Consider the following 18,417-nt stretch of genomic DNA (forward strand, 5'->3'; position numbering starts at 1 on the left):
TGCAAGATAATGTCTGCTGTCTGATCAATCACCACTGCAACTTCAGAAATGTCATTACAGCACAGCAAAACTATTCCATCTGCATTCTTATAAATACCAGCTGCTGTTTAACAAATGCCATTCAGAAAACAAGAGAATTCACCGTGAAATCACTGATTATTCAATGGAAACAAACTGTTTCTTACTCATTCTCTTTGCGGTAAAGACAAAAAATGGCATCTATCAAAAAAGAAAAAAAAGAAGATAAATAAATAAAGAACAACGTTAGGCTAAGGAAAAAGATCATTTTCTAGATGCACGCACATGTTTATCTTCTGAGTGTTGTTTAGTGTTGCACAGTCACATTTTTAACATTTAACTTCATGAAAATGACCAGTTCAGTGTCTCAATCTCTACACAAATCCAAGATGGATGAACACAGGATTTAGGAATAGAAGTCAGAGTGTGTGTAGAGACAGAGCTCTGAAAAAGTGAAAGACAGGGATAAAGGTGAACGTGGTCATACCATTTTTTAAAATACAAATTATAACAAATTATATGTCAGACCACATATGAGCTTTCCCAGCACTGATATCCATCATACTTTGGTGTAATGGGATTTCCTGGGTGAGTAGCACTCCTTCCTTGAATGTCACGCTAGGCCGCAGGTCAGACCTCCCCTGGCAGTGGTCTCGCACACTCGAGCTTTGTTTAGGTGATTGATAGATCGTAAAAACCTCCAAGTCGCAGGATGGCTGCTGAACGGGCTGTTCAGCTCTGAGAGGGAAGGGTTAAAATGACCCATGAATATTGATTATCTGGCTTGTGAATCTGAAAACATCACCTTCAAAATAATAACAATAATAATACCATGACCAACAGTATACACTATTAACTATAAATTATAAATACTCTCAGCTCTTACACATTTCATTTCACCACTTAAACTCTTCACATTTTGTGTAGACTGAATGTTACATGAATCAATCCCAACTAAGAATCATTTTCAGTGTTGACCACTGGTGTTCACTGACTCCCTGTGGATGAGGAGGTCAGCCACACAGATGAGCATCATTCAGAACAATAGAGCAGACAGGATTTTCTCTGTCCACTGGGGGGAGACAGAGTACATCACATCTGGCCTCAAATTTAATCTGTGCTGGAGTCAAAGCTTATTTAAGCACTGCATCATCAGGGCAGTTATAAAACACTTTTATAGGTGTAATCTACTTGATATTTATTTGCATGTTCCTGAACAGTATTTTTTCTTGCTTTAGTGTAGTGCATCATCAAAAAGAGTCGGCACCCAAATAAATGTAAGCATTTTATTTAGGTGATATTAAATGACACACAGTTTAGTTATATATTGACATTATCATTGTCCTCAGTTAATCACTGTTTGATTATATGCAGTCCCAGTGTGCCTCATATTTAAGTCTTTCATTTGTTTGACATTCACCTTCACTGTAACACTCAAAAAAATCACTGAAGATGTTTGGTCATTTATTCCAAATGATGGGTTTACTTAGAATTATTTGTATATTATTCAATATTCATTCTACGGTCTGTAGGAGGTTTAAGACTCTGACCTGGCCTGGGACTACTACCTGTTGTGAGGTAAAAACAGAAAAGACTTATCGACAGAAACAAAACAAAGACTAGGCCATTCATACACACAGAACTCCATTATCTAGTGATTTATTATAACTCAAGACTAAAAAAAAAAAACAAGAAGGAACCGCAGGTCTCTTCTGAGGCCCTCCACCCTGACACACGGACTCCCTGTCAGTCTCTGGATTCAGTCCAACTCCACGTGTGACGCTCAGCCACATGAATTATTTATGCTTTTCACACAATACAATAGACATTTTCCTGCCTACTTGTCAAGTTATTACTCGGTGGGTATAAAAGACAGGAGTGCTGCATAAAAGATAGAGGTTAGAAAACAGTAAATGAATGAAATGAAATATTCTGGAAGTATTTGCTCTTTAGATAAGAGCATTTCTCCAGTCCAAACAAGGTCTGACACATTTGTCTCAGTGAATTCGATTAATATGGCTAGATCTCAAATCTGCACCTGAATACCAATGCGGTGATAAAACCTGAAAGATTAATACGATGTGCAGCGTAAAAAAAACAAACCACAGCCTTTGGAGTTTCATTCAAAAAAATGGAGGGAAAGTAAAACAAAGCAGCAAAAATTGGTCATAAAAGCATGGTAAGCACATGATTTAGTGGGGCGATAAAGAGTGGAAAGGTGGCCATTCATCATGGAGGCTAGCTCACCAGGAGAGGGGCTGTCACAGACACCACCAGGTCTGGGAGGCATTTTGAGAGAGAGAGAGGGAGAGAGAGAGACTCCAGTTGCCCCCACAACCTGTTTGTTCCAATGTCTTTTCCAGATGGACACATACAGCCCTTAGATGGGTGAGATGCTTTGTCTTTGCCGCTCTGCAGCTCCATTGTCACAGCACTGTTGAGGGATGTTGTTAACTGCAGACTAAAGAGGGCTTCAAGCTGCAGAAGCAGATGATTGTAACTGTGCTAACTTCAGAATACACTGTAACAGCACAGGGTAATGTAATGGAAACAGTGACCCTCATTATTGACTGAAGAGGGACCCAGTGCTGGTTTGGCTGAACTGCAGTCCATAAGGCAGCAAAATAATTACAGGACAATTTACAGGACAGCACATTAAACTCTAACATCTCCTGTCAACAGCTTGACTCATCACATCTGCATGTCAAAGTGAACTTTACAGGTGTCTCACTGACTGTGGTACTGAGTCTTTCATAAACCTCATCTCTCTCCGTCTTTTCACACAGGTAAACATCAAGCCAGAGTGAAAGGCTGATCCTGGATACAGGAGTCCACTGTGACACATTGAACCATTGATGCATGGTGTCCATTACAGTGGGCACATATGAAAATGATTAATTATAATCATTAATTTTACATTTTACAGTTTTGCACTGATAATCCAAGGTCACAGACAGAAGCTGGTGAAGGGTGCAGTGAGTACAAGGAAAACGTAGTGTTTTATCCATCTGCAATAAAAATGATCAGTGGGATGCACGGTCAGGAGATTCACAGTTTACCACATTATTTCATAATGACTTCTTCTGATTGTTTAATAAACACTTGTATGTATAATGATATTTTTTTCAGCTTATAGATAAACGGCACTTCCTGCTGTCGCTGTTTGTTTCATACTCCGGGACAGTAGGTGGCGGTATGCACCTGTTTAAGTCTCGGTTACGATCTGCTATAAAACTGAGAGAAGAAGAAGAAGAAGTTGGCGTTTGCTTAATTTAAATGGTGAAGTTGTTGTCGAACGACCGGCGTCAGTTTGAAAAGTTTATCAACAACATCACTGAAAGTTAAACATGTCTGTGCCCCGATATGACGCTGTTTGTCAAAGCAAATTAATATTATCATCGTTACTGCGGACTGAAGGCCGCACACCGGGGAAACGACACCTGGCAGCCATGACCGCGAACAGGGCGGCACCTGCTCAACGCCGACAGGTAACCGACCAAAGGCCAGGCGGACATGTTGGAAGCTAACGGTGAAGCTAAAGAGAAGTCGGACTAAAGCTAACAGGTAGTTGAACCAGACTTTCATTCATCAGGTGGTGGATTTACGGAAAGTTTTAATGTTGGTTAAAGCGGCACCGTAGCTAGTTGTAGCCTAGCTTCTTTGTTGCTAGCCATATGACCTCAATAAGCCCATACCAGAGTTACTGTGTTTTAATGTTGGTTAATTCACCTTTTATCACTAAAAAACAGTTTACAGAGGATTAATAAGAAAGTAAAAAGGCAATGGCTCAAAAATCTCTTGATAAATTGTTTTGTCAGTGGTGAAAAATGGCTGTTACAAATTTTCCACAACCCAAGATGAAGTCTTCACATGTCCTCTTTGTCTGACCATTCAAAAAACAAAACAAAACAAAACAAAACAAAACAAAACAAAACAAAACAAAACAAAAAAAAAAAAAAACACGAGAAGCTCGAAACAGCAGAGGTTTGGCATGTTTGGCTAGAAAAAGACTAAAATGTCTGAAACATAATCCCATATAAAACTGGTCATTTCTATACTTCAGTTTTTTGTGAATGAAACAAATTAGATGTAATGTGTTATTTAGTGAACTTTAGAGGTTGTTACCTTACAGAACTAGGCTAGCTGTTTTATTTATGCTAAGCTAAACAGCTGTAGGCTTGAGCGTCATATTTACTTTACAGGTATGAAAGTGGTATCCATCCTCTCATCTTATCTTTGGCAAGAAAATGTATGTTTGCCAAAGTGTTGAACATTTCTGTGGTCCTGAGCCACAGATTGTTTTTAAGTCCGTCCGTCTGTAAAACTGAAAAAATCTTGGCTAACATGTTTAAACCAAAAATACACACAGTTAATGTGAATGAATATAAACTTTTCAAATGTTTGTCAGCTGAAGTTACTTTTGTCATTTTTTTGATGGAAGTGGAACAGTTTGGTCCCGTTGAAGCCCACAGTCACAGAGTCACTGTGACCCTGAGATTTTAAGCTGTTGAATAAGTAAGTTGAGATGTGGGCTGAAGAGACTGCTGCTAACAGAAGTTCAAGAATGGCTCGAGTGGGGAGCCCCTCCTGCCTCTTACCTTGTCAGAATTGATAAAGCAAATCTCTGTGTGGCCTTCTGAACACGCTCTCATATGCCACCCATCTGTTTTAAAGACTTTTTTTATTATGTAAACAGGAAAACCAACAACCTTAAAACTGTTGGTGTCAGGGTTTAATTACACTTTGAAACTGTATCTTAGAGTATTTGCTGTTTCTAAAGTGCCGGTCCAGAAAATGTGATTTGAATACTGAACTGTGGGTGAATCTGTATCACTTTCCTCCTGCTTGTAATTTTTTTCTCTTTGAGGTTTGTGTGTGTCCACGACTGCAAATAAAAGAAAAACATGCCGGGCACTGTGAAGAATGATTAAAAAACTCCCTTTTTCCAAGGTCCTCTGTGAACCAGCATTTTAATTAAAACCACTTGTTCCCAAACCTGTACTTAATGTTTCCCATTAGTCATGTTTGAGGGATTACAGACAGCACCAATGAAAGTCAAAGATTAAATGGAAAATGCAGATGTGTGAACAATGTGGCTTATTTTATAGCTGTTGCAGCTTTTTAGTAATTTTGAAAAATTAACTGGCACTGACAAGGTTCTCTTAGTCCACTTACAAGTAAAAATGACATTCCTCGGAAAAAGAAAAATCTGGAAGGGGTTTCTTGGTTGTGGGTCAGCAGGGGAGCTCTTCAAGGAAGTTGAAAGATTTCTCAGAAAACGTTTTATCCTTTTCAATCACATTATCAGCACTGTCCAATAAATCCTCAAACAGTACGGCTTTTAACTACTCCATGTATTTCATATATGAGTTATTACATTTATTATGATGGAAGAAGGCATGACTTGTTTTATTTATTTTGAAACGTTTTAAGTTGAAACAAAACGCAAAAGAGTCAATATGATTGTACAGGCAGAGAGCTGCTAAACCAAACTGTGATATCATCATTTGATTAGAGAATAGCTTTCCTGCTATCAGGTGCAATACTCTTTAGCTTGACTGCATGCATTGTGAATTGTTAGTGGGCCCTGATCCAGGGTTAGTACCTCTGTCATTCAGGCCTCTCATAGCTTCTTCCTCAAATGCTCTCAAATGTCTGAGGACAGAAAAAAGGGCAGGCTGGATAGCCTCTGCCCCTTCCTCATTTCCTAATGCCCTCTGCTGAAATATCATCTCCACACATGCTGGCCCTGGCAGAGGGTTAGTGTTTTTGAAAAGCATGCCTTAATTAGATGGTGCATGTGCCCCAGGTATATGTCTTTAAATATGCACTCCTTATTGGATCTTTGAGAGCAGCTTCTTTTTTAAACCTACCACCTACAGAGCTGTATCAGCAGCGTGTTGCAGCATTTAAAAAGCGGTGAAGAGTTTTATTCACCTAGAGCAGATAAAAACAAGTTCTCGCTTGTGTCTTGATGAGAGACTGCAGAAAGAGTAAGGAATGGAAGAGCAGTTGGTTTTCATACTGCAGCCAGCATCAGAGGAAGGAAGGGAAGGCAGTGATCAGTAATGAGTTTGGCTGTTGGCCCAGTCTGATTATTGAGAATTGGTACTGATAACAGCAAACACTGTATGAATTATGTCATGGCATTGGCATTTGTAATCACATCTTTGCTTTCCTCTCTCTCTTTCTGTTTGTGAATTAGCACCCTGTCAGCTCTCCAGCAGATTTTCAGAGAGGGAGGAGAAGGGAGAGAAAAAAAAGAAGAGAAATGACTGTGCAAGGGTTTCACAACCAGGTATGAAAGTCATTTTTTTTGCTTTTCAAGATTTTGGCATATTTATGGGGCATTACTGTAGGAGCGGGCCATTTAATGTTATTTGCAGAAAGCACACATTGTTCACATCAAGCTTACAAAAGCTGAAGGCACAGCCATGTGATCATGACCTCGCAGCTGAAGGGCCACGCCGCATGAAGCAAATGGGATTCAGCATTTGTGAGGGCTCCACACAATTAATAATAGAAGCAGGTTGTGAAAATAAAAAGATGTAGGAACATTACTTGTCCTAAAGCTTTGTGTTAAGCAGCCTGAGGCACCCACACAATGCTCAACTGGAGAGGCATGATATGATGCAATGGCTTAGTCTATAGAAACACTTGCTCAGTAAGAGGAGAGAGAGCGAATAGACCCTGGTAAGTCGTGTGTAGGAATGATCAAAAATTTGAGTCTGATGCCTGCTGGGCTTCCTAAAGATGTTGTAAGCATGACTGTGAATGGGGAATACTGCCTGCATCATCACATTATCTTCAGTCAATAGTGTTTTTGTGTTGCAGGATTAAAACACTCCACCGCAAGTGTTTTAATTCTGAATGCAATAATGAGGATGAAATATTTGCCATCTGAGAAAAAAAATTGATTGAGAATCTAAAACTCAAAAGTAGCCCCATTAAACACTGTAATTCAACATGTGATTATTCCAATCTGTTAAAATGTTGCCATGTTATACAGTATTTGTGTGAATGCTAAGATGGAAAGCTATAGAAGCCTGTATTGTCCTGACTACAGAAGTGTAACCACTGACTCTTGGGGCTGAGTCAGACGAAAATGTGGTGTGCTTTTACTCTGCTCGGCCAAATGTGAAATAAATAAAAAGAAAAGGAAAATGGCTGCTCTCTTGGCTGTACCCTTGGTCCCTTGCTCTTTGTTAAAACCATATCTCTGCTGCTCCATTGCCCCCAGCTACATTAAATCCCATTAAATTCACCTTCATTAAAGCAGTCCTCTCTACTCCTTGCAGCAGCCCTGGTGCGGGCCTCTCAAGGACAGAGCAGTAATGAGGGTGGACTGAATTTAACCTTGAAGAGTACAGGTTTTCATTTCCAAATCAATAACTTATGGTTCAAAACTGCCACTAGATCCAGGCTATAATTTTCAAGCATTAATTGTGTGGATTATGTTTCTCCAGCAGTGAGAAGCTATTTAACTTTAAGCTGCAGTGTAGACTGTGCATTTATCATTATTTTTTGATTTTTATTTTTTTACAATAGGAATTGACAGCTTGAACATTTTCTATATCAGTGAGTTTGTGTGCATGTGTACACTGTGCTGCACAGATGGGATAACTTAGGGAGATTGTATTTCAAAGAGTCTGCATGAGTATAAGTAATTAGGCTGTTGGTGCAATTTTCTACAGTGAAACCAAGCAGAGGGCAGTAGGCTGGAATTTCTCCTCAGTGTTGCAGCAATGTGTCGTCATTCACTCTAAAGAGAGAGAAATATAAGAAATCTCCTTCACAGCTGTGTAAGACAAGTTTTGGCAGTCACCTGCTGTCAGAAGAAGTAGGAAAATCTGAATTATGAATGAAAAAATTAACACGTGGATGATAGACAGACAGCAGGGCGGTGAGGGGGGGGGGGTCTAACCTACAGCAAAAGAGTGAAATAGTTTCAACTCCTGTCATTTTCCACGTTTTAGTGGGACATTCTCTGTAGTGGGGTTTGCCATCATTGTCATATGATTGTATGGAAAGCATTAACTTGTCCTGCGGTGATAATTTCTGCCCAGACATGTTCATAATATGAAATATTGGATCTTTTCATAAAATGGGGAGGGCTGAGGCTGTGGTGATCACTGGAGCTTAATTTTTTAATCAACTTCTCTCTTAAATGAAGCTTTATTAAATTACAAAGCTCACACAGTGGGAGTAGGACACAGGCAGAGATGGCCTAGTGTAAAAAAAAAAAAAAAGAAGAGCTTTGTGGGATAATTAAATAAAATTAATAAAAAACCCTCCACCAGCATAGACTGAGGAGAATGGGAATAAGAGGAGACCCAGTAGCCATTTTCATGCTCTGCTTTTCTTTCATTCTTTCTCATTAGGGTCTCAGGAAATTTACCATGTGGAATTATGAAAAGAAGAAAGGGATACAATGCCAGCAAGATATTGACAGATAGTAAATGAAGACACAGTTGCATTCAGTTTTTTCACATTTAGATTCATGCACATTGTGCACTGAAATTAAATGTTCTTATTGTTGTTACTTTGCCAGAGAAAGGAAACCTGGTCACATTTGGTTAAGCTTGGTCTGAGAATGCAAATTACATTGTCATTCTTCACTGCTGAGTCAAACCAACAGTACAGTACTCCACTTTTAGAATCATATCTTAGTACAGTTAAGAGCAGGGTCTTTCCTACTCCTAAAGGTACCGTAATTTCCGGACTATAAGCCGCTACTTTTTTTTTTCTTGGCATCAATGAATCAATGGTGAGATGTTGGAGACGGCAGTGTGAACGTGTAAATATCTCATGTTACAACGTAGACACCTGTGGCTTATAGACAAGTGCGGCCTATATATGTACATTTTTTTTTCTTTTTAAATTTAGTGGGTGCGGCTTATATTCAGGTGTGCTCAATAGTCCGGAAATTACAGTAGTATCTTTTTATGTTGTCATGTCTCTGAGGAGACTAACCTGTCTGACAGTTCATTCTTGTGGTGTCAGTGTCATCTTTTGAATTGTACTTTTACTCTTAAGGCTCCATTAAATGGTATTTGTTACTTTCTGTACTCTCACCTATTCTGTCATTTCTCATGAAAGGCTCCTTTCATCATTCCTCTGAACACATCAAACATGATACTGGAGTTTTCTGTCCATATTCTAGTTGAATATTGGCTGTTAGAATCAGAACATTTGGTCATTTTAGCCAAAAACTGATTAAATGACAGACTACTTTGACATTGGATCTATGACTTGGGGGTTTATTGTCCCATGTACCTATGGTTTATCAACCATCGCTGTCTTTTACTGGTTTGGCTCTAAGTGACATGTTGGTGTTGATTGTTATATCAGCAGGAATAAGATGGAAAAACGCAGCCGTCTCATTCATTTGAATGGAGCCAGTCAGTTGTTACAGTGTGGGTGTCAATGAGAAAAGTTGACCCCAGCTCAACATATGCTGCAACGCCAATGCTACATCATCTGGCAAGGTGCTGTGTTGCCTGTTAATGGTGTCCTTCTGTTGTTTAGCTCACCAGTGTTGTGACGAAAGATAAAATAGTTTCTATGGTGATAACTTCCCAGAGTTGCACTCTGAGTATTATAAATGGTTGTGCTGAGTTCTGGTGTCTGATAAACCTTCAGACTCATAAATCTAATTACCTCCAACTGGACTTCCTGGATCGTGTTTCATTGTCTTAACCATACCTTGTTTCTGTCCTCGCAGCTCCCTGCAGTGTTTTAACACAGCTGTTCTGAATCCCTCAAAGTCCTGTAGTTCCTGGACTATGATTGTCTGTCTGGAACATTTGACTGAAATGACCGGTGACAGGGGTAAAGGACTTCAGGAAATATGGACTCTAAACCATTTGGAGGAGAAGGAATCTTGTCCACAATGTTTTTTTTTTTTTTGGGCAAAAGTTAGACTCCAGTTTCTAAGAGATTTTGACAGAGTTAAAATGGCCGAGATTAAATAAGTGACTGATTTAAAATGCCAACCTGCTCTTGGTAATTGTGTGTATACCACACAAAAAGACATACATTATCTAACCTGAACTTACATATCCATCAGTACTGTACAGATAGCACAAGAAAAATCAGATTTTATCTGACTCCACTCAGAGTGGTGCACTCTGCTTTGGCTCAAGGCATTGTTATTATACCATCAAATTATACATGAAGGTGGTTTCTCTGGAAATAAATATCTCTAAGGAATCTCCTGGGACGAGATGCTAGTGGGCACTACTTCACTCCATGTCCAGTCTACAGTTCCTAGAAATGGACCATAGAGAACATGCAGTATCTAATTCATTAACTTAGTCAGATTCATTGATATCAGAATACTGACTACACATGGTATTATACAAGGTGCATTCTTGTCTTGAGAGACATGTTTAGATAGATCCAGTGAAAGTATCTTTCAGAACTTTCTCTCACATCATGAGACTTTATTTTTGGTGCTGCTTCTTTTTGATAATGCCTTACACTTCAACAGTGTGGGAAGACTTAATCTTCACAGTCCTTAGGGTTAAGGGAATATTGTGCAGCTCAGTAAATATAGGTCAGATTTGATTATCCTGCGAGGTCAGCATTGAAATTAAACAGCCGCCCCTTCAGCCTGGTCGCAGATAATTGGAGCAGTAATCACACAGGTCACATTTGTCTCCTATGGCAAATATGAGACCAGTATTTCCTCTTTATGTTGACAGTTTCTGTCTCATGCTTCCCAAGAAGTCGAGGATTTATTTATGCTACTCTGTGAGGAATCTCCCTCACTACACTGTTTTGTGTTTTACCCACTATAGAAAATGTCTTTGGTCCTCTTCCCTTGTTTTACTATGGCCTTGAACATTTCACACAGCTGTCCTTGGCATTTGGGAGAGTCCTATGATTTTTTTATAGTCTTTTAAAAGGTCCAGCATTGTGCCGTGGGCTATTGATTTAGTATGATGTCTCATTTGGAGTGCTGGGTATTTTACTCTCACTGTTTTTAATTCTCAGAGATTCAACTAATTTAGGAATTTAAGGGAAATAAATTGCATCCCCTACAACTGTCCTTAGAGTGGTTTATATTGTACTTTGAGTACTCCTGCGTCTGGCTGTCACTTTGCTTAATGAGTTTTGGTAATGTAACTGCATGGGCAGATTAGTTGGAAAGTTTGGTAGCTTTAATGATGCTTGAGATTGTTCTCCACCCTTCACACCGGTGATCAGTCTCCCATGTGACCAGGAACGTTGTGTCAGGTGGTTAAACAAATGTTTTTGGATTTTTTTTTTTTCCAAACTGAGGGGTACTGGGCAAGGGGTCTCATAGGAGTGGTTATATTGATTTGAGTTATAGTAGTTTACAATGGTCAGCAACCTGCAGGGATAAAAAATGTATCTGACATATTTATATCTTCCAAAGAAGTCGTTACTCACTCATTCTCTGAAGGTTTGTGAGAAGGTAAGGAGAACAATGATGGCTGTTATATAAACACTTCAGATGATTTATTCTAACAGACAGTATTTTCAGTTCTGCTTGATTCAGATTTTGATCATGGTCTGTGTTTGCTGCCTTTTCTGCAGGCTGAATTTTTACTGTAGAGAAGTTGTTCTAAGGCACTAAAACCTGCTCTTATTGAGATCAGTTGTTAGTATTAGTGTGTGGTGGTCTTTGTCATAGAACAGCATTCACTGATATCTTCCATGGCCAGAGACAAGAGAGCATGTCTCAACCCTGTTATGTCAAACTACATGTACATTATCTCCGCACACTTTGTGTCTGTGGCAAGGCAGGACATAGGTCTAGCTGAAACCACTTCTTTTCTTAGATAGATGATGTTGGGTTGATAATTCTTTTCAAAACCATTTAGAGTCATCAAATGCAGTTCCCTGACATGTGAGCTCCAGCTTTATCTCTGTGGAGTTTGGCCATGTTTCTGTGTTTTAATAGGTGATCTACTTCCTTCCACAGTCTAACATCATCTTAGAAACTATCCAAATGTTGTGAATAATTGTCGTTTTGTGAGATCCAGCTTGTGCACCCCTGCATGCTTGGCTAGACTCTAGGACCTATGAACAGAAATACAGGGCTAAGAAATCTAGAAGAATCTATTTTGACAAGACTGCATCTAAAATGGATGTAAATTGTTTGAGAAACACTGTAGCATCTGCAATCTCTCAACCTTACCCTGTATGTTTTTACAGCTTTTTCTGTCAGTATAAAGTTGTCATGTTGTGTATTTCGTTACTGGTTTTCAGTACTTAAAAATGTCAAAACTGGAATGTGACCAGGAAACCCTATACTTACCCATGCTTTTAAAGAAAATAAAAACACCTTTGGTGCACACACTGCACCCAGTTCACCCATCCTTGCATGGCATGTTATTTAATGTCACTCACAAAATCTTTGGCTGGACTTCAAAGCTGAAATACGGTAAAATCATATTTCAGCAGCTAATATTGCGCTTATAGTCACTGCAGAGCGTGTAGTTGGGCTAATTCAGTTAGTCCAAACCTCTTCCAGCCAAGGCTCTGAAGTTTTACACTTGTGCCCAGTATGTTGTGAAACTGCAAACACTTTTATGTCTGTCTGTCTATCAAACTTTATAATGCTCTGATTTCTACCCCACTGGCAGTGTCTTTTAATTAGATTATACTGGAGGAATAACCACAGTTCAGAATGCCAATTTGTGTCCCAGACGGTGTAAAATTTGCTGTTACACTGCCGCCAAACAGAGCAGGTGAGAGCAGACAAGGTCCTTAGGCAAAGAGCAGCTGACTGCTCCTCAAGAGGTTTCTCTCTCCCTCCCTTTCTTTTACCTCTCTCTTCCCTCTTTGCAGTCAGACATTAGAGGCATGAGAGGATAAATAAAAATGATTTTCAAGAGCCCGACAAAGTAAAATACAGAAGTTTTGGTACAGATGATGTCTCCAGGGTAGAATGTTCTATACTAGGATCGACATTTTAATTACTTTTAGAAGTTGATCAATCAAGCCAGTTTAAGTCATTAGTCAATTAGTCATGATGTCATAATTAACATGTGCCCTCCAGTTGTCATGTAGAGTCATGTAGAGTCATGTTTTTTGCACTACCTTTACCTCCAGAACCTGAACTCTTCCAGTCACTGTCGATGAAACCGTGACAGTGACCAAAAAATCCAACATGAGAGCTGTCCATGCAGCGGCTGTTATTGCTACTTTCTTGGCTTCCATCAGATTTTTTTTCAGAGCTGTAGCTGCATATTGTCTGAAATCACTTAAGTCACCAAAGCTATTTGTTATTTGTTCCTGTCGTTTGCTGTCACATGAGCATTTTGGAACTATAAATCCACAGTGTTTTCTGTAAGCGCCGGCTGTTGGCCGGATGGCCGGACATTAAAACATTTACACCTGCTTTTCTTAATGGGTCATGTCACCGTCACTTTATATAATCTTAATTTAAACCAGGATTTTTGTCATCAGACGTCTGGCTCTTCAGTAATCAGAGAAACAAACTGAGCAAACAGCCGCTCACAACGTCCTGTGTCTGTGTTGCAGAGAAACATTTTTAAATATGAAACTGTTTTATTCAATGAGGCCTCAGTGGATAATTCAGCTTCCAGTAAAAACCTCCTGAACGATGAACACTGAAGGAATCCTCTCCTAAAAACAAGCGGAGAATCTAGAAACAACGTGAGTTAACGTTAGCGGCCTCTAAGTTATCAGCCTGCAGGCCCTTATTAAACTGATTTTGAATGTGAAACTACTAAAACAATAACTCCTCCTACTAATAAGACCATTGCCCCCCCCCCCCCCCCCCATAATGCCATAATTGGCTTCTTTTTATTGCTGATGTCTGTTCCTGTCCTGTTGCTTACAGAGCGAGATGCAGCAGAGATGCAGCAGAGATGCTCGGCAGAAACAGCGCCATAAACATTAGTTCCACGTCCCTGTGAAGTAAAACATAAATGTTCTACCACCTCTGCCTGATTAAAAATTAGTTGACTCTTAAAAATAGATGTCGACTATGTTTAACCCCTTGATTAATCGACTAATCGATTATTCTGGCACAACCCTATTCAATTCAGAATAGTGATGCTGGTGAGGACACGTGTAGTGTATGTGCAGCATATTGAAACTGACAGTGTGTTGGTTCACTCAGTCATTATGCTGATTTCTGGCTGAGCAAGAGGTCAACCAAGTGTCTGCAGCTGGGTGCAAAAACCGTTTATTTCACCCAGTATTTTTCCATTTATGGACGTGTGCCACAAGATGATATAATCGCACTGTGATTAGAACTGTGTTGCGTCTTTTTTTAGTGCTTGAAACAATCAGTTTTTTTTTTATTTGGTGTGTTAGAGATCTGTAATTGACAATGAAAATACTAACCCCATGTTTAAAGAATATAGCCAATGAAAGCAGCAAAGTGAACAGCTGCAGGTAATTAGAGCTGGCCCAGGAATGGCCAGGGATTCAAAGTAAACATGGATGGCTTCCACAATCAACAACATTTACAAATGCAGAAGAAGGAAGCTACTGAATTTGTGAAGAATGTGCAGTGGGAATGGAAAGCATAGAAGCATGAAGCCCGCAGATGTTGAAAATTAAATACATGCGGCATGTGGCTAACAGGACTGTGGACTTATTCTTCTGATGGTGGACCCTGGAGCTCCCGAGGGCTAGAGGACAGCTGTTCCGGGTTAATACTTACAGGTTTACATCCAGCCAGCCATAGCTAAGATTTTTTTTTAATGGATTTCCTTCAGGGGAAACTGACCTTAGTTTTGGCACATATCTATGGCCTGCTACTGTTGTTTGCTACAGTACACATATCAAGTCCGATTCCTTAAAATTGGCCAGGAGTTTGCAACACAGTACCATTGGCTGCTGAATTGATTGACTTTAAATGGCTGGATGTAACCAAACTCTTAGAGAATCACGGACCCCTGAGAGCTCAGATTGTTTCAGGCAGAGCCCTGAAATACTTTGGGTGCCAACTGGTTCTACTTTAAATTGCTGAAAAGACTTGAATTATAGATGATTGGCAGAAGGAACCTGATGCTCACTTGTGCCTCTTTGTGTTGCCCCCAGCTGATGCTCGCAAAGTTTCCAGTGAATGGCAGCACTTGGTAGATTTTTTCTGCCGTGTGAAGTAAACCAACAAACAAACAACAAAAACACTATGTAATATGGACTGTGGAAATTACAGTCAGATACATTCTGAAGAGTAGCATTATAATATTACATAATAAAGCTCTTTGTTGTGGCCTAGGTGGATCTTTATTGGAAATATGAAAGAACTTGAAACATAGAAGAGTTATTTGGCAGATTCACTTTATGATTTTGTGGTGAAAAGTGTCAGAACTTTCCAGCTTTACTTTGCTTTTGTGGAAGAAATTCATTTTTTCCCTCCTCTGCCTCAAATGTCTTAAAATGAGACATATTCTCATGTATTTATATTTGTGGCATTTAAAAGTAGCACAGCAAAGGCCTTGGTAAGAAAAAAAAAATGGCTGGGAGTTAGCCCGTGGAATGCATTATGTTAAGTCTGTCTCTGTGTGGCATCCCTTAACTAAATATTAGCACACTGGCTGGGCAGCCTGAGTGTGGTTCTTCCTTCACCAACTTCCACTGAAACAACCCGACTCTGTTTATTCGAAGTAGCTGCCTGAAATTTTACTGTCAGCCTCTCCGCCTCTCTTGGCTCTTTGGCTGTTGCAACAAAAACATGTCAGTAGTGTTTAAAATAGTAGTGTCATAAATTATTTTCACTAATCTGTGTAGGTATTCGTTCTGACTCATGGAGCAGTGGGTGATTTTAGGCTGGAGAGTATAGGTTTTGTTTTTCAAAGCCAGGCACAACTTCACAGAAATGAAGTTTAACATTTGTTTTTTGTTTAGCCCCACAGCCTGTAGAAAGAAAATATGGCTTTTTACTAGAAAAGAAAGCACTTCATTAGAAAAAAAACATTCAGCCTAGCATACAGTGCCCATTCATTTCACTGTTAATATTTCAAAAGGTCAGTAATGTGCATAAGTTATTCTTTACAGCAGTGCCTCAGTTTTCTTTCCTTACTACGAGACATATTCTTGGAAACAATCAAAGAAAATCATCTTTTCGTATTAGTGGAGTGTGGTGTTTTTTATTCTGAGTGTAGACAGAAGAATTGAGAAAAACTGTGGAAAACCATTCCATGCCTGGAACCATTTACTAATTAAATTATATTTTGTTATTGTATTGTCATTTGTTGTTTTAATATTTAATATTAAAATCATTGAAACTTTTTACTCTGGATTACAGTGTTGATGTAGGTGAAAAATACAGTGTATGGTTTGTGATCTAAGACTTTTTAGGTTTCTTAGGTTTTTAGACTTCTGTCCTTCAATTCATATTAGTGTATGTGTCCACTCCTGCATTTAGAAATCAGGGCAGTGTGTCAACTCTACCCTCCCTGCTTCTCACCCCCTTCACGTCTCTAACCCCTCACCACCTCTGCCCCGTCTGACCAGGTGCATCTTTTCAGTCACCCTGCTCACGACTGCAGGTTGGGTAGCTTATTATTACTAAATTGTTGCCGTCAGCTCCCATCAGGGTTTAAGATGAATGTTCCCAGCTGTTTCCCTGCTCTCATTATTTCTCTCTTTTTCTGACTGTGTACTTGTCTCTCTCTCTCTCTCTGCCTCCCCTTGTCAGATTTGCTTCTCATGCAGTGGCCTCATGGTGGTGGTGAAGCTCCTTCAGTGGTGAGTACCCTACTGCAGACCCAGAAAACAACTTCTTAAAATTCTCTGAAGAAGTTGTCAAAAAAAATTCTGCATACTACAGTAGAGATGAAAGGGAGGAGACTCTGTAGTGTCTCATTTTGTAGGGTTATATTGTAGATTTTATTTTGCAAAGCTGGGACAAGATGTGTCAGATAAGATGGTACATATTCAGCGCAACTGCTCCCCTGTGTGTTTGGTGATAGAGAGATATGCATTATGTATCTCATGTTAAATCACTTTTAAATGCAGTGCTAGTAGGGTTGGGCGAATGGTCAAATCTCCATTTAAAGGAGTGATGTTTTTTGTGGCCAGGGGCATGTTGGACAAAGTTGAAGCCCTCCTTCTCCCTGGAGGTGGGCTAGGATCATTAGTTTTAGTTTTTGAAGTGTTTGGCCTTTTGATGTTTCTATGTTCTCTTTAGGCAGCCTGGCCTGAAGGATATTTAATATCACTCCAACAAATTTCCAGTTAGGAATAATTTGAACTGAGCATCTGTCAAAGAAACCGCCATTTAAATACATTGGTCATGGTTAAAGAGGCATAAAATGAGGCCAGATTAGACAGAGCACCTTTCTCTGAAGGCTGGCTCTGGTCGAGTCGGGGCCAACCTGGGGCACAGGGACCCAGCAAAACTGCTCCTGCTTCCAATTCATTAAGTATAACTATCTAACACCTCTGGGATCCAAACTCTCCCCTGGCTGCCCTCCTCATGGCCAGCCGTGCTTACTTCTCCTGCAAACTGTGGCATGATGGGGATTGTCTTAGGGTCTCACTCACTTGATATTTTATTTATGAATGTTCAGGGGAGTTGGGACCAGATTATATTTCTCTCTGTCTCTGATGCTGTGAGTAACAGGGGACCGGTGTATCCCAAATGTCTTCACTTCAAACATTCCCCTTGTGTTTCCACTAGGGTGTGCAGGAGGACCTTCATCAGCGTATGCAATCTTAGATTATGTCTTATCACCAAGAGAATCATGAAAGAGCATGCATTACGTCCTGTGAAAGACTGTTTGTACCTAAAGCAATTGACTGTGTCTGTCTCAAAAATGTTGATCTTTTCTTCTCTCTGTCGACTAAAACAAAGACAGTCACTGTCTGAACCACAGATGGAGACATTAGAAACCCTGAGGACTGGAGATAAATTAACTGATGAAGTTCTTTTTATGACGAGGTGTGTAGAGGTGTTAAGGTATACCTTTTAGTGACAAGTAAAAATAATAGGTAGTTAGATAGTTTCTGTTTTCAGTCTTATTTTAAATTACTGGAAGTACAGTTCTAGTTTACTTTGAAGAACATATACATTTTAAAAATAGTTGAAAAGTAATGATGCTTACCATGTAATTTTCAGTATTTTTTGTAGTATACATACAACATACCGTAGTTACTAATAACAAAACTTCAGACTTCAAACAACATTTTAAAAAATTGCGAAACGTTCTTTCGTAGTTCCTGCCCCACATACTCTTCTCTTCCATCAGGTGTCTGAATGAAGATGGGTTGTGTGAGCCGAACACCTCCGACATTATCTTTGGGGGGAAATAACACATTAGTTCCACATTGACTTGGAACAGAAACAGAAAAAGGAAGAAACAGGGTTAGCTCTAGTCCACTGCAGGAGGGAAGCTGGGGAGTGTTAGCGGGCTGAGTCTTTTCAGCGGCTGCTCAAGCATC

The 18,417-nt window shown here is 39.6% G+C and overlaps 1 long non-coding RNA gene across 1 annotated transcript; it reads left to right on the forward strand.

The window, feature by feature from the left end:
- Positions 1–3,269: 3,269 nt before the first annotated feature.
- On the forward strand, positions 3,270–16,815 carry LOC108887722 (uncharacterized). The gene is made up of 3 exons (XR_001961683.2): positions 3,270–3,582; positions 6,224–6,316; positions 16,673–16,815. It is a non-coding gene; the product is annotated as an uncharacterized LOC108887722 (long non-coding RNA).
- Positions 16,816–18,417: the final 1,602 nt, after the last annotated feature.

This window comes from Lates calcarifer, linkage group LG2, assembly GCF_001640805.2.
Source record: "Lates calcarifer isolate ASB-BC8 linkage group LG2, TLL_Latcal_v3, whole genome shotgun sequence".
NCBI lineage: Eukaryota > Metazoa > Chordata > Actinopteri > Centropomidae > Lates > Lates calcarifer.